Raw genomic sequence first — 17,851 nt, forward strand, 5'->3', positions numbered from 1 at the left:
AAATATCCAATAAATGTCGTTCCACTTCATGATTGTGTCCCACTTGTTGTTGATTCTTCACAAAAAAATACAGTTTTATATCTTTATGTTTGAAGCCTGAAATGTGGCAAAAGGTCGCAAAGTTCAAGGGGGCCAAATACTTTCGCAAGGCACTGTACCTGCTGGAGCGCGTGCTATGGGTGGGTGCTGCTATGGTGACCAGTGAGCTGACATAAGGCGGGAGAATTAAATGTAGATCTTTGTGCTACCTTGTTTATGGACTCCAGTCACCGATGTCAGGCTGTTCTCTCTGCTACCGGACGGCAAGCGGTACCAGAGCACCAAGTCACTTTACCCCGACCTACATGTATAAATTACCTTGACTAACCTGTTCCGCCTGTATATAGCCTCGTTGTTCTTTGTTTAGTAAATATTTTAACTATATTTTCTTAGCGGCATTGTTGGTTAAGGGCTCGTAAGTAAGCATTTCACGCTAAGGTCTACACCTATTGTATTTGGCGCATATGAGTAAGTAAAATTTTACTTGACTTGTCAAAAGTGTTTGCTGTTGATCGTGCTATTTTATTGAATAAGTTGTCCTCGATTGGGCTTGTGATGCCTGCTCTCGGTTTCATGATTTTTTTTCAGTGATAACCCCATCAATAAAGATGGCCCGAGTTAAGTCCAACTTTCTTGAAGTACATAAAAAGGTGGGGTCAGTACTAGGACCTGTTCTTTTCACTATTTATATAAATGCTATTGCTCAATCTGTTATATTGTACATTTCATCTGTATGTGGATGATACATTTATGTACGATTGCCCCGACTGACCTTTGACTTGGCTGTGACATGGCTACAGTCTGATTTTGCAGTTGTGCGGGAAGCCCTTATTGATATAAAACTTGTGCTTAATACGGGTAAAACAAAATGTGTGTATCTCTTAAAATTGTTTCCGATGGATCTTCACTCATCAGATGGTTCTATAATCAAATGAGTCCCTGCATACCAACCGTGGTATTTGTATTTACAATGACTTGTCATTTTAAAAAACATACGAATGAGCTTGTTAACTTTTTATGGCTGCAGGGGCAGTATTGAGTAGATTGGATGAAAAGGTGCCCATTGTAAAACGGCCAGTTCCTCAGTCTCAGTTGCTAATATATGCATATTATTATTAGTATTGGATAGAAAACACTCTAAAGTTTCCAAATCTTTCAAAATATTGTCTGCGAGTATAACAGAACTGATATTGCAGGCGAAACCCTGAGGAAAATCAAAGCAGGAAGTGGCTTCTATTTTGAAAACTCCATGTTCCATAGCCTCCCTTTACTCCATTTAAAAGGGATATGAACAAGATTCCTTTTCCTATCGCTTCCTCAAGGTGTCAGTCTTCGGACATAGTTTCAGGCTTTTATTTTGAAAAAATGAGCCAGAACGATAACATTGCGTCAAGTGGTCACATGAGTTTTGCTCGCGCAACAGAGTTTGGATAGGTATTGCTTTTCCCTCTCCTACTGTGAAAGACATTTGCAGTTGATATATTATCAATTATATATTTTTTAAAAACAACCTGAGGATTGATTATAAAAAACATTTGACATGTTTCTGTGGACATTATGGAAACTATTTGGAATTTGTCTGCGTTGTCGTGACCGCTCTTTCCTGTGGATTTCTGAACATAACGCAACAAAACAAACAGAGGTATTTTGGATCTAAAAATAATCTTTATGGAACAAAAGGAACATCTGTTGTGTAACTGGGATGCTCGTGAGTGAAAACATCCAAAGAGCAAAGGTAAACGATTAATTTGATTGCTTTTCTGATTTTCGTGACCGAGCTACCTGATGCTAAGTGTACTTAATGTTTTATCGTGCGATCGATAAACGCTTGGATTGCTTTCGCTATAAAGCATAATTTCAAAAAAGGCTAAGCTCTGTTTTCCTATATTGCACTTGTGATTTCATGAATCTAAATATTTATATTGTATGTAGCGCTCTGCTATTCAGCGGTTGTTGATGACACGTATCCCGATATCGGGATTGCAGCCATAACAAGTTAACAAGAAATTTGAGGAGTGGTAAAAAAAAAGAAGAGTTTTAATAACTCCAACCTAAGTGTATGTAAACTTCAGACTTCAACTGTATACAGGCCGTCAGTAAATACACCCAACATTTTCTTTATTAAACAAAATACTCTAGCCGGTTATATGCAACTTTCTGCAACAAACTAGTCGCTCTCAAACAAAGTTGTGCACTCGCTCTCATGCACTCTTGGGACGTCTGCCAGACGGAACTGCAATCTGAACCTGAACCCTACCTTGAGGCATGCATAGGCTGCATTCCAAACACGTAAAAGACACATCCTCTCCCCTCAAATTAAGTGACGTACCATGATGACGTACCATGGCGTATAATGAGATGACACTTGCAGGGCAAGGTGCGAGGGAAAAATGAAGGAATTTTAAATGGATCGCCCATGCCCGGAAATGTGTCACTATTTCGTCCCACGGTTGTTTAAGTCATGATGGTACCACCGGTAGCGGTTGTGTGTGCTTTATATGCGCTACAGTCAATTATGACTGTATTTCATATCTTTGCTAGAAGACGAGGCATCCGCTGACAATGAATGCAAGCCATCCAACAATATCAGGTAAAAGGAAAATTACAAATGTACAAGTGTGATGTTACATCATACAACTTTCCCTGACATATCCGAAAGCGAACCTAACAAAAACATTACTTTCATGATACGTGTTCGTGCCATCATGTACATTAGTAGCACAATTTCTAACTTACTCACATTTGTTTTTACTTAAACCAATATCAATATAAAAGAAACCAACATACAAGTGTAAGGTTTTGGCAGACTTTTCTTAGCAGATGTACAATTATTGCGGATTGAATTTTGGGGCGTTTCAGGCCCCGGAGTGAGCAGAATTGTACATTTCAAATCAAATCAATCAATTTGTTTTTATTTGCCACATACACATGGTTAGCAGATGTTAATGCGAGTGTAGCGAAATGCTTGTGCTTCTAGTTCCGACAGTGCAGTAATAACCAACAAGTAATCTAACTAACAATTCCAAAACTACTACCTTATAGACACAAGTTTAAGGGGATAAAGAATATGTACATAAGGATATATGAATGAGTGATCGTACAGAGCTGCATAGGCAAGATACAGTAGATGGTATCGAGTACAGTATATACATATGAGATGAGTATGTAAACAAAGTGGCATAGTTAAAGTGGCTAGTGATACATGTATTACATAAGGATGCAGTCGATGATATAGAGTACAGTATATACGTATGCATATGAGATGAATAATGTAGGGTAAGTAACATTATATAAGGTAGCATTGTTTAAAGTGGCTAGTGATATATTTACATCATTTCCCATCAATTCCCATTATTAAAGTGGCTGGAGTTGTGTCAGTGTCAGTGTGTTGGCAGCAGCCACTCAATGTTAGTGGTGACTGTTTAACAGTCTGATGGCCTTGAGATAGAAGCTGTTTTTCAGTCTCTCGGTCCCAGCTTTGATGCACCTGTACTGACCTCGCCTTCTGGATGATAGCGGGGTGAACAGGCAGTGGCTCGGGTGGTTGATGTCCTTGATGATCTTTATGGCCTTCCTGTAACATCGGGTGGTGTAGGTGTCCTGGAGGACAGGTAGTTTGCCCCCGGTGATGCGTTGTGCAGACCTCACTACCCTCTGGAGAACCTTACGGTTGAGGGCGGAGCAGATGACGTACCAGGCGGTGATACAGCCCGCCAGGATGCTCTCGATTGTGCATCTGTAGAAGTTTGTGAGTGCTTTTGGTGACAAGCCGAATTTCTTCAGCCTCCTGAGGTTGAAGAGGCGCTGCTGCGCCTTCTTCACGATGCTGTCTGTGTGAGTGGACCAATTCAGTTTGTCTGTGATGTGTATGCCAAGGAACTTAAAACTTGCTACCCTCTCCACTACTGTTCCATCGATGTGGATAGGGGGGTGTTCCCTCTGCTGTTTCCTGAAGTCCACAATCATCTCCTTAGTTTTGTTGACGTTGAGTGTGAGGTTATTTTCCTGACACCACACTCCGAGGGCCCTCACCTCCTCCCTGTAGGCCGTCTCGTCGTTGTTGGTAATCAAGCCTACCACTGTTGTGTCGTCCGCAAACTTGATGATTGAGTTGGAGGCGTGCGTGGCCACGCAGTCGTGGGTGAACAGGGAGTACAGGAGAGGGCTCAGAACGCACCCTTGTGGGGCCCCAGTGTTGAGGATCAGCGGGGAGGAGATGTTGTTGCCTACCCTCACCACCTGGGGCGGCCCGTCAGGAAGTCCAGTACCCAGTTGCACAGGGCGGGGTCGAGACCCAGGGTCTCGAGCTTGATGACGAGCTTGGAGGGTACTATGGTGTTGAATGCTGAGCTGTAGTCGATGAACAGCATTCTCACATAGGTATTCCTCCTGTCCAGATGGGTTAGGGCAGTGTGCAGTGTGGTTGAGATTGCATCGTCTGTGGACCTATTTGGGCGGTAAGCAAATTGGAGTGGGTCTAGGGTGTCAGGTAGGGTGGAGGTGATATGGTCCTTGACTAGTCTCTCAAAGCACTTCATGATGACGGAAGTGAGTGCTACGGGGCGGTAGTCGTTTAGCTCAGTTACCTTAGCTTTCTTGGGAACAGGAACAATGGTGGCCCTCTTGAAGCATGTGGGAACAGCAGACTGGTATAGGGATTGATTGAATATGTCCGTAAACACACCGGCCAGCTGGTCTGCGCATGCTCTGAGGGCGCGGCTGGGGATGCCGTCTGGGCCTGCAGCCTTGCGAGGGTTAACACGTTTAAATGTCTTACTCACCTCGGCTGCAGTGAAGGAGAGACCGCAGGTTTTCGTTGCAGGCCGTGTCAGTGGCACTGTATTGTCCTCAAAGCGGGCAAAAAAGTTATTTAGTCTGCCTGGGAGCAAGACATCCTGGTCCGTGACTGGGCTGGATTTCTTCCTGTAGTCCGTGATTGACTGTAGACCCTGCCACATGCCTCTTGTGTCTGAGCCGTTGAATTGAGATTCTACTTTGTCTCTGTACTGACGCTTAGCTTGTTTGATAGCCTTGCGGAGGGAATAGCTGCACTGTTTGTATTCGGTCATGTTACCAGACACCTTGCCCTGATTAAAAGCAGTGGTTCGCGCTTTCAGTTTCACGCGAATGCTGCCATCAATCCACGGTTTCTGGTAAGGGAATGTTTTAATCGTTGCTATGGGAACGACATCTTCAACGCACGTTCTAATGAACTCGCACACCGAATCAGCGTATTCGTCAATATTGTTATCTGACGCAATACGAAACATCTCCCAGTCCACGTGATGGAAGCAGTCTTGGAGTGTGGAGTCAGCTTGGTCAGACCAGCGTTGGACAGACCTCAGCGTGGGAGCCTCTTGTTTTAGTTTCTGTCTGTAGGCAGGGATCAACAAAATGGAGTCGTGGTCAGCTTTTCCGAAAGGGGGGCGGGGCAGGGCCTTATATGGTCGCGGACGTTAGAATAGCAATGATCCAAGGTTTTTCCAGCCCTGGTTGCGCAATCGATATGCTGATAAAATTTAGGGAGTCTTGTTTTCAGATTAGCCTTGTTAAAATCCCCAGCTACAATGAATGCAGCCTCCGGATATATGGTTTCCAGTTTGCAGAGAGTTAAATAAAGTTTGTTCAGAGCCATCGATGTGTCTGCTTGGGGGGGGATATATATGGCTGTGATTATATTATCGAAGAGAATTCTCTTGGTAGATAATGCGGTCTACATTTGATTGTGAGGAATTCTAAATCAGGTGAACAGAAGGATTTGAGTTCCTGTATGTTTCTTTCATCACACCATGTCACGTTAGCCATAAGGCATACGCCCCCGCCCCTCTTCTTACCAGAAAGATGTTTGTTTCTGTCGGCGCGATGCGTGGAGAAACCCGCTGGCTGCACCGCCTCGGATAGCGTCTCTCCAGTGAGCCATGTTTCCGTGAAGCAAAGAACGTTACAGTCTCTGATGTCCCTCTGGAATGCTACCCTTGCTCGGATTTCATCAACCTTGTTGTCAAGAGACTGGACATTGACAAGAAGAATGCTAGGGAGTGGTGCACGGTGTGCCCGTCTCCGGAGTCTGACCAGAAGACCGCCTCGTTTCCCTCTTTTTCAGAGTCGTTTTTTTGGGTCGCTGCATGGAATCCACTCCGTTGTCCTGTTTGTAAGGCAGAACACAGGATCCGCGTCGCGAAAAACATATTCTTGGTCGTACTGATGGTGAGTTGACGCTGATCTTATATTCAGTAGTTCTTCTCGACTGTATGTAATGAAACCTAAGATGACCTGGGGTACTAATGTAAGAAATAACACGTAAAAAAAACTGCATAGTTTCCTAGGAACGCGAAGCGAGTGCAAACTCGATCACAAATGAGGGCTGAGGGGATTACGTTGCCAACTTCCCTTGCTTGGCTAATTGTTTGGACCGATGGCAAAGATGGCCGTATCGCTCTGCATAAACATTGGACAAGTTGGAAATCACTAATTCAACAGAGTGTTTTGGAAGGAATCAGTGGCTAACTGCAAGCAATCACTAACCTGCTATTCAGTGGAGTGGGTGTATGGTCCAAGTTTAAGGGTCTCTTTTCCAAGCCTAAAAGGATAAACATTCAACGTTGGTCATGCTGTCAATCCAGCATGACTTCTGCCGCGTTCAAAACAACTGGAAATGCGGGACCGGGAAATCTCAGACTTCAGTGAGTTCAAGACAACTGGAAACTCTAGAAAAAACTAGATCAGACTGGGAAAATACGTTTGAACGGTCATTCAACTCGGAATGCCAAATCGGGAAGTCGGGCCTATTTCTAGAGCTCCGACCTGAAGATCACTGACACCTTCTTGATTCAACCTGGTTTGTTTCCGAGTTCCCAGTTGTCTTGAAAGGCCCATAAATCCAGAGAACGCCAGATTTTGATGACAAAATGTCCCGCGAAGGACCGCTGTGCCACCTTCCTGTTCAAGTGAGCACAGGACAAGTTGAGCCCAAAAATCTCTTGTATGCTGCTGCATAAATGATGTAACATGCCAGGGAGATATGTATACTGTAGCTAAGAAAGTCATTAGATATCAACTGATTAATCGGAATGGTCGATTTCAAGTTTTCATAACAATCGGAAATCAGTATTTTTGGACAACGATTTGGACGATTTTTTTACACCTTTATTTAACTAGGCAAGTCAGTTAAGAACAGTGGGTTAACTGCCTCGTTCAGGGGCAGAACGACAGATTTTTACCTTGTCAGCTCGGGGGATTCAATTTTGCAAACTTACAGTTAACTAGTCCTATACTCTAACCACCGGATTACATTGCACTCCAAGAGGAGCCTGCCTGTTTATGCGAATGCAGTAAGCCAAGGTAAGTTTCTAGCTAGCATTAAACTTATCTTATGAAAATCAATCATAATCACTAGTTAACTACACATGGTTGATGATATTACAAATTTATATAGCGTGTCCTGCATTGCATATAATCGATGCGTGCCATTCGTTAAAACGACTCTCGTTGCTCCAACGTGTACCTGACCATAAACACCAAAATGCCTTTCTTAAAATCAATACACAAGTATACATTTTTAAACCTGCATATTTAGCTAACAGAAATCCAGGTTAGCAGGCAATATTAACCAGGTGAAATTGTCACTTCTCTTGCGTTCATTGCACGCAGAGTCAGGGTATATGCAACAGTTTGGGCCGCCTGGCTCTTTGCGAACTAATTTGCCAGAATTTTACGTAATTATGACATAACATTGAAGGTTGTGCAATGTAACAAGAATATTTAGACTCATGGATGCCACCCGTTAAATAAAATATGGAACGGAATAGAAGTTTTGTTTTCGAGGTGATAGTTTCCGGATTTGACCGAAGGCCCGTATTTCTGTGTGTTTATTATAGTTAAGTCTATGATTTGATATTTGATAGAGCAGTCTGACTGAGGGGTGGTAATAGTCAAAGGTATATGGTTTAGAGAGAAAATAGTCAACGTTATAATTCCTGTAATAACTTGCGACTGAACTTGAAAGGGGTTCCTTCGTTATTTTACCGTTCATGTCTTCCATAGAGAATGTCTTGATCTACTTCAAATAAGGTCTGTGTTTCGTTCAGGCTTAAACCACCTCGGCGTTTTGATACCCGTGTAAATCTCACTAGGATAAGGTAACGTTTGTCAAGATATTTTCATAAATCCACTCTACAAAAAAAATTACCTTCGCTTATATTTAGCCAATATTGATCAGTTTACCTTGTCCTATGGATATCTACACAGTTATAAAATTGGCAAGGTGGTGTGTAAGCCTGCACGAAACACAGACCTTATTTTAAGTCAATCTAAAAATATCCGATGGAATAAAATAATGAAGGAACCGCTTTTCAGATTTTGCTAGAAGGTGTCATGGGAATTATGACTCGCACTTTGGTAGTCAATTCTTACCATTCCCATTATTAAAATAGGATTTCCTGCATATAGAAATTACAGTTTTTGTTTTCAACATTCATCACAGGTAACTTAAACTCTATTTTTATTCAAACAGTTGAGAGTATTTGTCTCCTAAGCAGACTCTTCAGTATCATTGTCACTTCAGAGCTCTGTGTGTGTTTACAGATGGCAGAGAAAAGCAGAGCACCAGTGTGGGACTATTACATGGAATTGGCATCAGGGAAAGCAAGGTGTCTTATTTGTGATGAAGATGTACGCATGTGGTCTGCAACGGCTAAATCAAAAAAATACCACAAACCTGTGGAATCACCTTAAGAACAACCATCTAAAAGCCCATAAGAAAGTAATGATGAAAAAAGCTAACGCAAATTCTTCACAAGGAAAAAGTGATAGACACATCGCAGGCTACAATCTTATAACTTTTTAATAAGCAAGCAAAATGGCAGGACAAAGATCCAAAGGGCCAAGAAGATGGATGTAGCAATTATTGAGATGATTGACACTGACATCCAGCCATTCACAGTGGTGTCTGACGTTGGTTTTCAGCGGCTGATTACTCTTGCTGAACTCCGGTACAGATGAAAAATTATTTAGCACAGAAATGCAAGATAAAACACATGAAAGAGTTGTGATGAATGTGAAGAATCTGGTGTCACCAGTCAACGCTCCACACATGGCATTCACAACTGACCTCTGGTCAGGCACTAGAGTCCCCGATGAGCCTTACTGGACATTTCATTGACAATGTTTGGACAAGAAAGCAGGTTGTGCTGAATGTCAAGACTATGAATGGATCACACACAGGAAACTACATCAGAGAGATGTTTTTGACCATGTTGGAATACTGGGAAATCCACACAGAACGTGTAGTGCTGGTCCTCAGACACAGTGGGGCAAACATGGTGAAAGGTTTGAGACTGGCAGAGCTTCCAGACTTCAGCTGCAGTGCACACACCCTACAGCTTGTAATCAATTATGGACTATCCAGTCAGAGAGCTGTGCTAGACATTATTGCCATGTTGAAGAGCTGTACTGGCCAAACAAAGGCTGAGGGCCATTCAGGAAGAGCTTGGCCTTCCCAAACACAGCATCATGCAAGCAGTTCAAACTCACTGGAAGTCAACACTACAGATGTTGCAGAGGATGTTTGAACAGAGGCGTGCATTGAATGTATATGCAGGTGAATACGGACACATCAGCAGTTTGTCTGCTGCACAATGGGACATTGTCTCTAACCTAATTGAGACTCTGGCACCTAATGGAGGAGGTGACCGTGGAGATGAGCCACTCCAACTCTACAGCAGCATGCATCATCCCCAGTGTGTTGCTGCTGAAGCTGCAGCAGGAGGGTTCTTCTACTCAAGGCATCAACACTTTACGGAAGACCATGATGGACAGTCTGACAAGGAGGTTCTCCAAGGCAGAGGAGACAAAGTGCCTGGTGCTGGCAACTGTCCTGGATCTACATTACAAGAGCTATGCCTTCACCTCAGGGACAGCACTAGAGAAAACAAAAGAGTGGCTGAAGGAGGAGTCTGACCTACTAAGGAAACCAAATCCCAGAGCCACAGCAGATGGGGCGAGTGAAGAGGAGGACCCAGATCCAGGTGCAAAAGAGCAAAGAGTCCAGGTAGATCAGCCACCCAGTCTGGTGGACAGCCTCTACGCTAGAATCTTTGGAAGCCAAGAGGGCAGGGCTGAAGTCCAGTGCAAAGAGTGTTCAGTGAGGTGGGGATCATTTATGATAAGTGGAGGAGCAGACTGACAGGGGACCATGAAGACAAGCTCTGCTTTCTGCACTACAACCTAAAACTTCTTAACTGGGAATATTGAAGACTCATGAAATCTGGTGGTTTGTTTTAACATATGTTCTCATGTTATGAGACTAACTTGATTTTATTTATGTATTACATTAAGTTAAAATAAGTGTTCATTGTTCACTCAGTATTGTTGAAATTGTCATTATTACAAAAATGTGTGTGTATATATATATATATAAAAACAGATTTTTTTTTAATTGGCCGATTAATCAGTATCGGCTTTTTTGGTCCTCCAATAATTGGTATCGGCGTTGAAAAATCATAATTGATCGACCTTTAAAAGTAATACTAAGTGTATGTTGTGTAGTAAGCTGTTAGTAGCCCAGGTGCCTCACCCTAATAGTTTGGTTTATTCACCACTCTTAATTCCACCTACTGTTCTGACTTGGTGGTGCACATGTAGCCTATAGCCTGTTTTAGAGAAAAGTCATCATTGAATATTGTAAGTTTTCATTGTTTGCTTATAACCCCCTTTATTTATCCTGTAGTTCTGACTTGGTGTACAGGGAGAACACTGTAAGAAAGGTCCATGGTCTGAATTCTGTCGCTGTACATTTCAAAGTGCTGAACAAATAGTTACATTGACTACATCTGTCCTAGCTCGCACATTAATGTCTTAAAATCGCAATTACGGATTGCCTCTTATCCGCTTGTTGTCCCCTTATGCCATCTCAGTTGTCAATAGAAAAGCAAGTCAGCCATATTAGCTGCTTTTTTTTTTAAAGGCAGTAAATTAGGCTGAATTATCTGTTTCGCTGCCAGACAAGGCTCCGCTGATAGTCAGGTGTTGCAGTGGTACAGTGTTGGGACTGCAGTTGGGAAAGCTTTCTGTAGGCCCTAACAGTTTGTGGGAACCGTTTGTCACCGTTATAGTGCAATGTATTGTTTACTGTTGGCATGCTGTCATGCATTGAAGGGAAAAAAAGTGCCCCACCAAGATTTACATGCTAAGTTCGCCACTGCGTATAAGATGGAAGTCCACTGGGTGAACGAGCAAGACAAAAGATGTGTGTGCCTTTTAAGTGCCTTTGAACAGGGTATGGTAGTAGGTGCCAGACGCACCGGTTTGAGTTGGTCAAGAACGGCAACGCTGCTGGGTTTTTCACGCTCAACACTCTCCCGTGTATCAATTATGGTCTACCACCCAAAGGACACCCAGCCAACTCAAATCAAAGTTTATTTGTCACGTGAGCTGAATACATCAGGTGTAGACCTTACAGTGAAATGCTTACTTACAGGCTCTAACCAATAGTGCAAAAAGGTATTAGGTAGACAATAGGTAGGTAAAGAAATAAAACAGTAAAAAGACAGGTTATATACAGTAGCGAGGCTACATACAGACACCAGTTAGTCAGGCTGATTGAGGTAGTATGTACATGTAGATATGATGAACAGAGAGTAGTAGTTGCGTAAAAGAGGGGTTGGAGGGTAGGAAACAATGCAGATAGCCCGGTTAGCCAATGTGCGGGAGCACTGGTTGGTCGGCCCAATTGAGGTAGTATGTACATGAATGTATAGTTAAAGTGACTATGCATATATGATAAACAGAGAGTATCAGCAGCGTAAAAAGCGGGGTTCGGAGGTGGCACACAATGCAAATAGTCCGGGTAGCCATTTGATTACCTGTTCAGGAGTCTTATGGCTTGGGGTTAAAAACTGTTGAAAAGCCTTTTTGTCCTAGACTTGGCACTCCGGTACCACTTGCCATCATGCAGTAGCAGAGAGAAGAGTCTATGACTGGGGTGGCAGGGGTCTTTGACAATTTTTTACCCAATAGGCTCAGACTTGTTTCCATCTACGCAGGTTGGCACCCATGTCCCACTGGGCCATGGCACCGACGTATCTACTCTGACATGGATCAGGGTGTATACGCCTGGTATAACATCAAGGTGTATACAACTAGTTTAACACGGGTGTTGAAGCAGAAAAGCAGCATGAACGTATCTGAACTATTTATCAAGAGAGTTAAGCTGCATACTCAGAAACACAATTTTATAATGGCAGGAGTGTTTGATTTCCTTACATTAGCATCATAACATCAATAATGTAACTAGGGGTAGTAACTAGACCTACACTGTATGTGACAAAAATATGTTCCCGCTTTCTACATGCAGAAATAAGATATAATTTGGCTAGAATCAGTTGAGGTTGTCTACTGCCAAAAATAAATGGAATTTACTACAATAATCCCAGTGTAGCAGCATTTCCATCACACATCTACCTACATGGGTTGCAAGTTCAACATGTACCCATGCCTATCTCTACCTCCTAAACATTGAGGAAACGTGAAACTTGATCTAAGTAAATTGATTTAGCTATTATCTGGTTAACAGTACACGGAATAAGGAATTGAGTGCCAGTTAACAAACTATGCATGATATTATGCATTTAATTACCTCGCTAGTTACAGGTCACGTCAATGTGCCATCCAGGGGTGTCTTCATTACGTCTTACAACTTTAACAGTTTACCGTTTAAGAACCAAAAGGAACGGTGAGGGCCCAACTGAAGTTGAAAAATGTTGAGTTGGAGTGAACGGTTTCAAACGGTTTGCAACAGAATCGGCGTAATTAATATACCCCAGGTAGGTTTGTATTGAATTGCTAATGTACTTTTACTAGCAACTACAATAACGTTAGACCTTACCTACTGCCACTGGGCACACACCGGTTAAATCAACGTTGTTTCCACGTAATTTCAGTGAAATTACGTTCAACCAACGTGGAATGTACGCTGAATTGACGTATGGTCTATGCCCAGTGGGTAGGGGTGAAGCCCCAGCCAGGTCGTCAGAAAGCAGAATGTCTGAAGAAGCATGCATTTAACTAACCACTCAAACCAAATAACTCGAAATAATGTTTTCATGCCAGTGGAAAGGGTAACATCCCTTGCAATGCTTAAAATGTGCTTATGTTCGCTTGGCAATTATCATCTACTGCCTCCAGGCAGGCTAGCTAACTAGCTACTACCACAAACTACAATGGTTCTAATCTAGAACTCAATTCAGAACCGCACTCACCAGGCAATGCAGTTTTGCGTACCGCCGTCCTGACTCCTGTTGTTATCTCCGGTCCCTCGATGCTTTAGGTTACTACCTAGCTAGACATTTCCGTGAACATATTGATAATTTGGTCGTTTTTCAGAAATATATATTTTTTCTTGTTTTTCTCTTTATCGAATCACACAATGTGCCCGAACCCCGGGAACATTTATGACTCTATGCTATTAGAACCAATGAAAAGGAAGGAGAACCTTGCAAGTACCCGCCCTACACGTTCTATGGCTGCGCAGTACAGCTTCTGCGCACATCCTGCCGCGTGCATCAAGGCTTCTGTGTGATCACTATGCGTGCAGGACGACGGCTGCTACTGCGGAGAGTGCCATGACTCAGTTCGCTCAAAAGCAGGCGACTACTCTGCTGTCCTGTGTTGCTCTGCCCACTTATGTTGTTATTAAGAACCAAATGTGTAATCCCACCTCAATTTCAGAGCAGCCCTTAGGTTGGTCTACATAGCAGAACAACAACCAGCAGTGTCCCTGCTTTAGGTCTGCCCTGGATTGCTTCTGCCTAGTTGCCACCATCTTGGTTGCAAGAATCAAGAAAGACTGGAGACAAAATGGTGGCTTTGTTTTTTTTAATGGGCTCCAGCAACGGCACCACTTTACATCATACCAGTGAAGTGAAATACCAAAATTACATGCCATGTCCTAGTAAGGACAGTATTTCAAGCATATAGTAGAATTTGTACAAAAAAGAAAGGGAAACCACTCATGTCTTCTATGAGCAAGCCTGGGCCACATGTAAGAGCCTTACCATAAGACCAGTTACTGCTATTTACTGTCTTTTGGGGTATGTTTATTCCAAAACCAACTGCAAATCCATGATATTTAACCAAGCAATAGGTTGGAATGGTGCCGTTGATAAGATAAAGTCTACATTAAGGGTTGAGAACATCATGGGTTGTCAAGGACCTGTACACACCACTCTTTAACCAACAACTAAGCTACCCCTTAATGTAAAGCATTCTGTCAAATCAATCCAGTTAAGAACTAAGCCTATTGGGTTTGGTAAATAATACTAGACTCTCTTCCTAAGATACAAATTGAGGGCCAATATATGGCATAAACAATAGGAATTGTGTAATACTATATGTAACTCCAATGAAACGATAGCCAGTGGTATGACCGGAGATAGTTTGGACTGTATGGTTCTGCAAACCAATATGCCATTTACAGTTGATTTAAGAGGAAACAAATCTTGAGTCGATCTATCCTTAGAAGCTGGTTTGACAAGGCCACAAATTGGACATATTCATGAACAAGGCGAGATCTGTAAGAGGTTCAATGATGAATGTGTCTATTGGACAAATAACACAAGGCAGGTAAAACGGGAGGAGCTGATGTGTTCAATGCAAGTAACAAATGCACTTTTCATACTAATCATAGAATGCACAGTGCATCACGTCACCAGTAGGTGGCCATCGTGCTGCAGAACTGCTATCCACATTTGTTTTTTTGCTCTAACCCGGAGGTCAGCATGTACCTTGGGTATGGACATCATGAGGGACAATGACACAAATAAATGTAACATCAGTAAAAAAAAAATTAAAAAATACAGGCCTACAAGCATACTGTCACCATCATATGGATGAAACCGCTTGATTGAATTTGGGTACAGTAAGTTAAAGTGGGTGCATCCATGATGATCAGCATAGCTTCTTGGAATGAAGTGTGCTTTTGACTGATCGTGTGGAGAAAACCCAACACTTTCTTGACTCACTACCAATTGATTATCGGTGTAAAGACAGGTCTCAAAGTTCATACAAGCTAAACAATGATTGTAGAAAAGTAAATAAGGTTACTCAGCCTTGAGATCCGTACCCTTAAAACAAATGTCTCTGTAAGTCTCCCATTGGCGTTAATGAATGATTTACGTGAAAGTCTAATTTGTGGATTTAGCACATGGGGGTGTGTGAAACTTACTCCTCAGCTTGAACTATCCATACTTGCACCAGTGAATAGTTAGCTTTTTTCATGGCGCCAACTGGTAAGACACTTCAGGAGGGCAGTCACGTGGGATAGCAAGGCAGGTATCCTGGGTTTGAGCCTCGTGTGAGCCAAATCAGGAGAAAGTGGTACTTGTCCTTTACAATGGTGCCGTGACACAGGTCTATAGTTGCACTGGGGTCACTATTGAGTAAGTTTGATGGGCGAGCGTAGCACATGGGCATGTGTGAAAATTACTCTCAGCCTGAAGTGTCCCCACTTCTGCCAGCAAATATATATTTTTTTGCAATCCTCCAACTGGTAAGACACTTCAGGAGGGCTAGTAAGTGTGCTAGTAAGGCAAAGGTCCGAGCCTCTGTGCAAGCCTAATCAGGAGAAATTCATGCTCACTTACACGTCCTTTACATAGACACTTATGTAGCCGATGTGGAATCGCTAGCTTGTTGGTGGTGAGCTAGTCAGTCCATCATGCAAGTGTTGTGGTCGTTGTTTCCCTTGCTTTGCACAGGACATTCATTGCTTTTGGGAAGCAATAGGTAATGCTCCAGGACTTGATTTCATCCTGTATGTCAATGAGTCATGTGCGCGGACTTTTGCGGCTGTGGAAACAATGGCCGTGTTCCTCTGCTCAGAATGGCATTTTCCAGAATGGAAAAGTACATTAGCAATTCAATACAAACCTACCTGGGGTATATTAATTACGCCGATTCTGTTGCAAACCGTTTGAAACCGTTCACTCCAACTCAACATTTTTCAACTTCAGTTGGGCCCTCACCGTTCCTTTTGGTTCTTAAACGGTAAACTGTTAAAGTTGTAAGACGTAATGAAGACAACCCTGGATGGCACATTGACGTGACCTGTAACTAGCGAGGTAATTAAATGCATAATATCATGCATAGTTTGTTAACCGGCACTCAATTCCTTATTCCGTGTACTGTTAACCAGATAATAGCTAAATCAATTCAGTGCAAAGGACAGTGACGCTTTTCATAACCTTGTCCCCAGGCTATTGCGCAAAGTGCATCTAAGCCTGGGATATGAACGGTTCAGTGACTTGAGTAAAGTATTTGTCATCATTTAATTTGAGCAAATCACACAACTGCGAGGTTATGGGGAAGTGTTTGTGGAAGATGATTGGTTTGTAGATTAAGCAGATTTAACCAATCAATGCCTTTGCACTGGTAGTTTCTCCCAGGCTTTCTGTATTGGCTAACAAAGGCCAAGTTTGACTCGTTGATCCACCAGACTGAGCATTTGGGCAGATGTTTCTGGAACAAGATCACGCTGGTCATAAAGAGGCAATTTTCCTTTCCCCCCCCCAAAGACACCTCTATCCTTCTGGCTACATGATTCTGAACAAGTCTGATCTACTGAATTGCTTGTGTTCAACACAGATCCATTTAGAAGTCTGAACCTGCCATGATGTTTCTTTATAGTCGAGAGACTACATCCTATCTTATACACTGCTCAAAAAAATAAAGGGAACACTTAAACAACACAGTGTAACTCCAAGTTAATCACACTTCTGTGAAATCAAACTGTCCACTTAGGAAGCAACACTGATTGACAATAAATTTCACATGCTGTTGTGCAAATGGAATAGACAACAGGTGGAAATTATAGGCAATTAGCAAGACACCCCCAATAAAGGAGTGGTTCTGCAGGTGGGGACCACAGACCACTTATCAGTTTCTATGCTTCCTTGCTGATGTTTTGGTCACTTTTGAATGCTGGCGGTGCTTTCACTCTAGTGGTAGCATGAGACGGAGTCTACAACCCACACAAGTGGCTCAGGTAGTGCAGCTCATCCAGGATGGCACATCAATGCAAGCTGTGGCAAGAAGGTTTGCTGTGTCTGTCAGCGTAGTGTCCAGAGCATGGAGGCGCTACCAGGAGACAGGCCAGTACATCAGGAGATGTGGAGGAGGCCGTAGGAGGGCAACAACCCAGCAGCAGGACCGCTACCTCCACCTTTATGCAAGGAGGAGCACTGCCAGAGCCCTGCAAAATGACCTCCAGCAGGCCACAAATGTGCATGCGTCTGCTCAAACGGTCAGAAACAGACTCCATGAGGGTGGTATGAGGGCCCGACGTCCACAGGTGGGGGTTGTGCTTTACAGCCCAACACCGTGCAGGACGTTTGGCATTTGCCAGAGATTGGCAAATTCGCCACTGGCGCCCTGTGCTCTTCACAGATGAAAGCAGGTTCACACTGAGCACATGCGACAGACGTGGCAGTCTGGAGACGCCGTGGAGAATGTTCTGCTGCCTAAAACATCCTCCAGCATGACCTGTTTGGCGGTGGGTCAGTCATGGTGTGGGTTGGCATTTCTTTGGGGGGCCGCACAGCCCTCCATGTGCTCGCCAGAGGTAGCCTGACTGCCGTTAGATACTGAGATGAGATCCTCAGACCCCTTGTGAGACCATATGCTGGTGCGGTTGGCCCTGGGTTCCTCCTAATGCAAGACAATGCTAGACCTCATGTGGCTGGAGTGTGTCAGCAGTTCCTGCAATAGGAAGGTATTGATGCTATGGACTGGCCCGCCTGTTCCCCAGACCTGAATCCAA

The 17,851-nt window shown here is 43.2% G+C and overlaps 1 protein-coding gene and 1 pseudogene across 1 annotated transcript in view; one reads left to right on the forward strand and one right to left on the reverse strand.

Annotated features, from left to right (window-relative positions):
• Positions 1–16,831, reverse strand: part of LOC112263164 — a 38,596-nt gene extending 21,765 nt beyond the window's left edge. Inside the window, exon 1 of the mRNA XM_024439182.2 lies at positions 13,296–16,831. The gene's annotated coding sequence lies outside the window, so the exon portion shown is untranslated. The remainder of the gene's footprint in view (positions 1–13,295) is intronic.
• On the forward strand, positions 6,940–10,222 carry LOC121840996 (annotated as a pseudogene).
• Positions 16,832–17,851: the final 1,020 nt, after the last annotated feature.

This window comes from Oncorhynchus tshawytscha, linkage group LG03 (genome assembly GCF_018296145.1).
Source record: "Oncorhynchus tshawytscha isolate Ot180627B linkage group LG03, Otsh_v2.0, whole genome shotgun sequence".
Classification (NCBI taxonomy): Eukaryota; Metazoa; Chordata; class Actinopteri; order Salmoniformes; family Salmonidae; genus Oncorhynchus; species Oncorhynchus tshawytscha.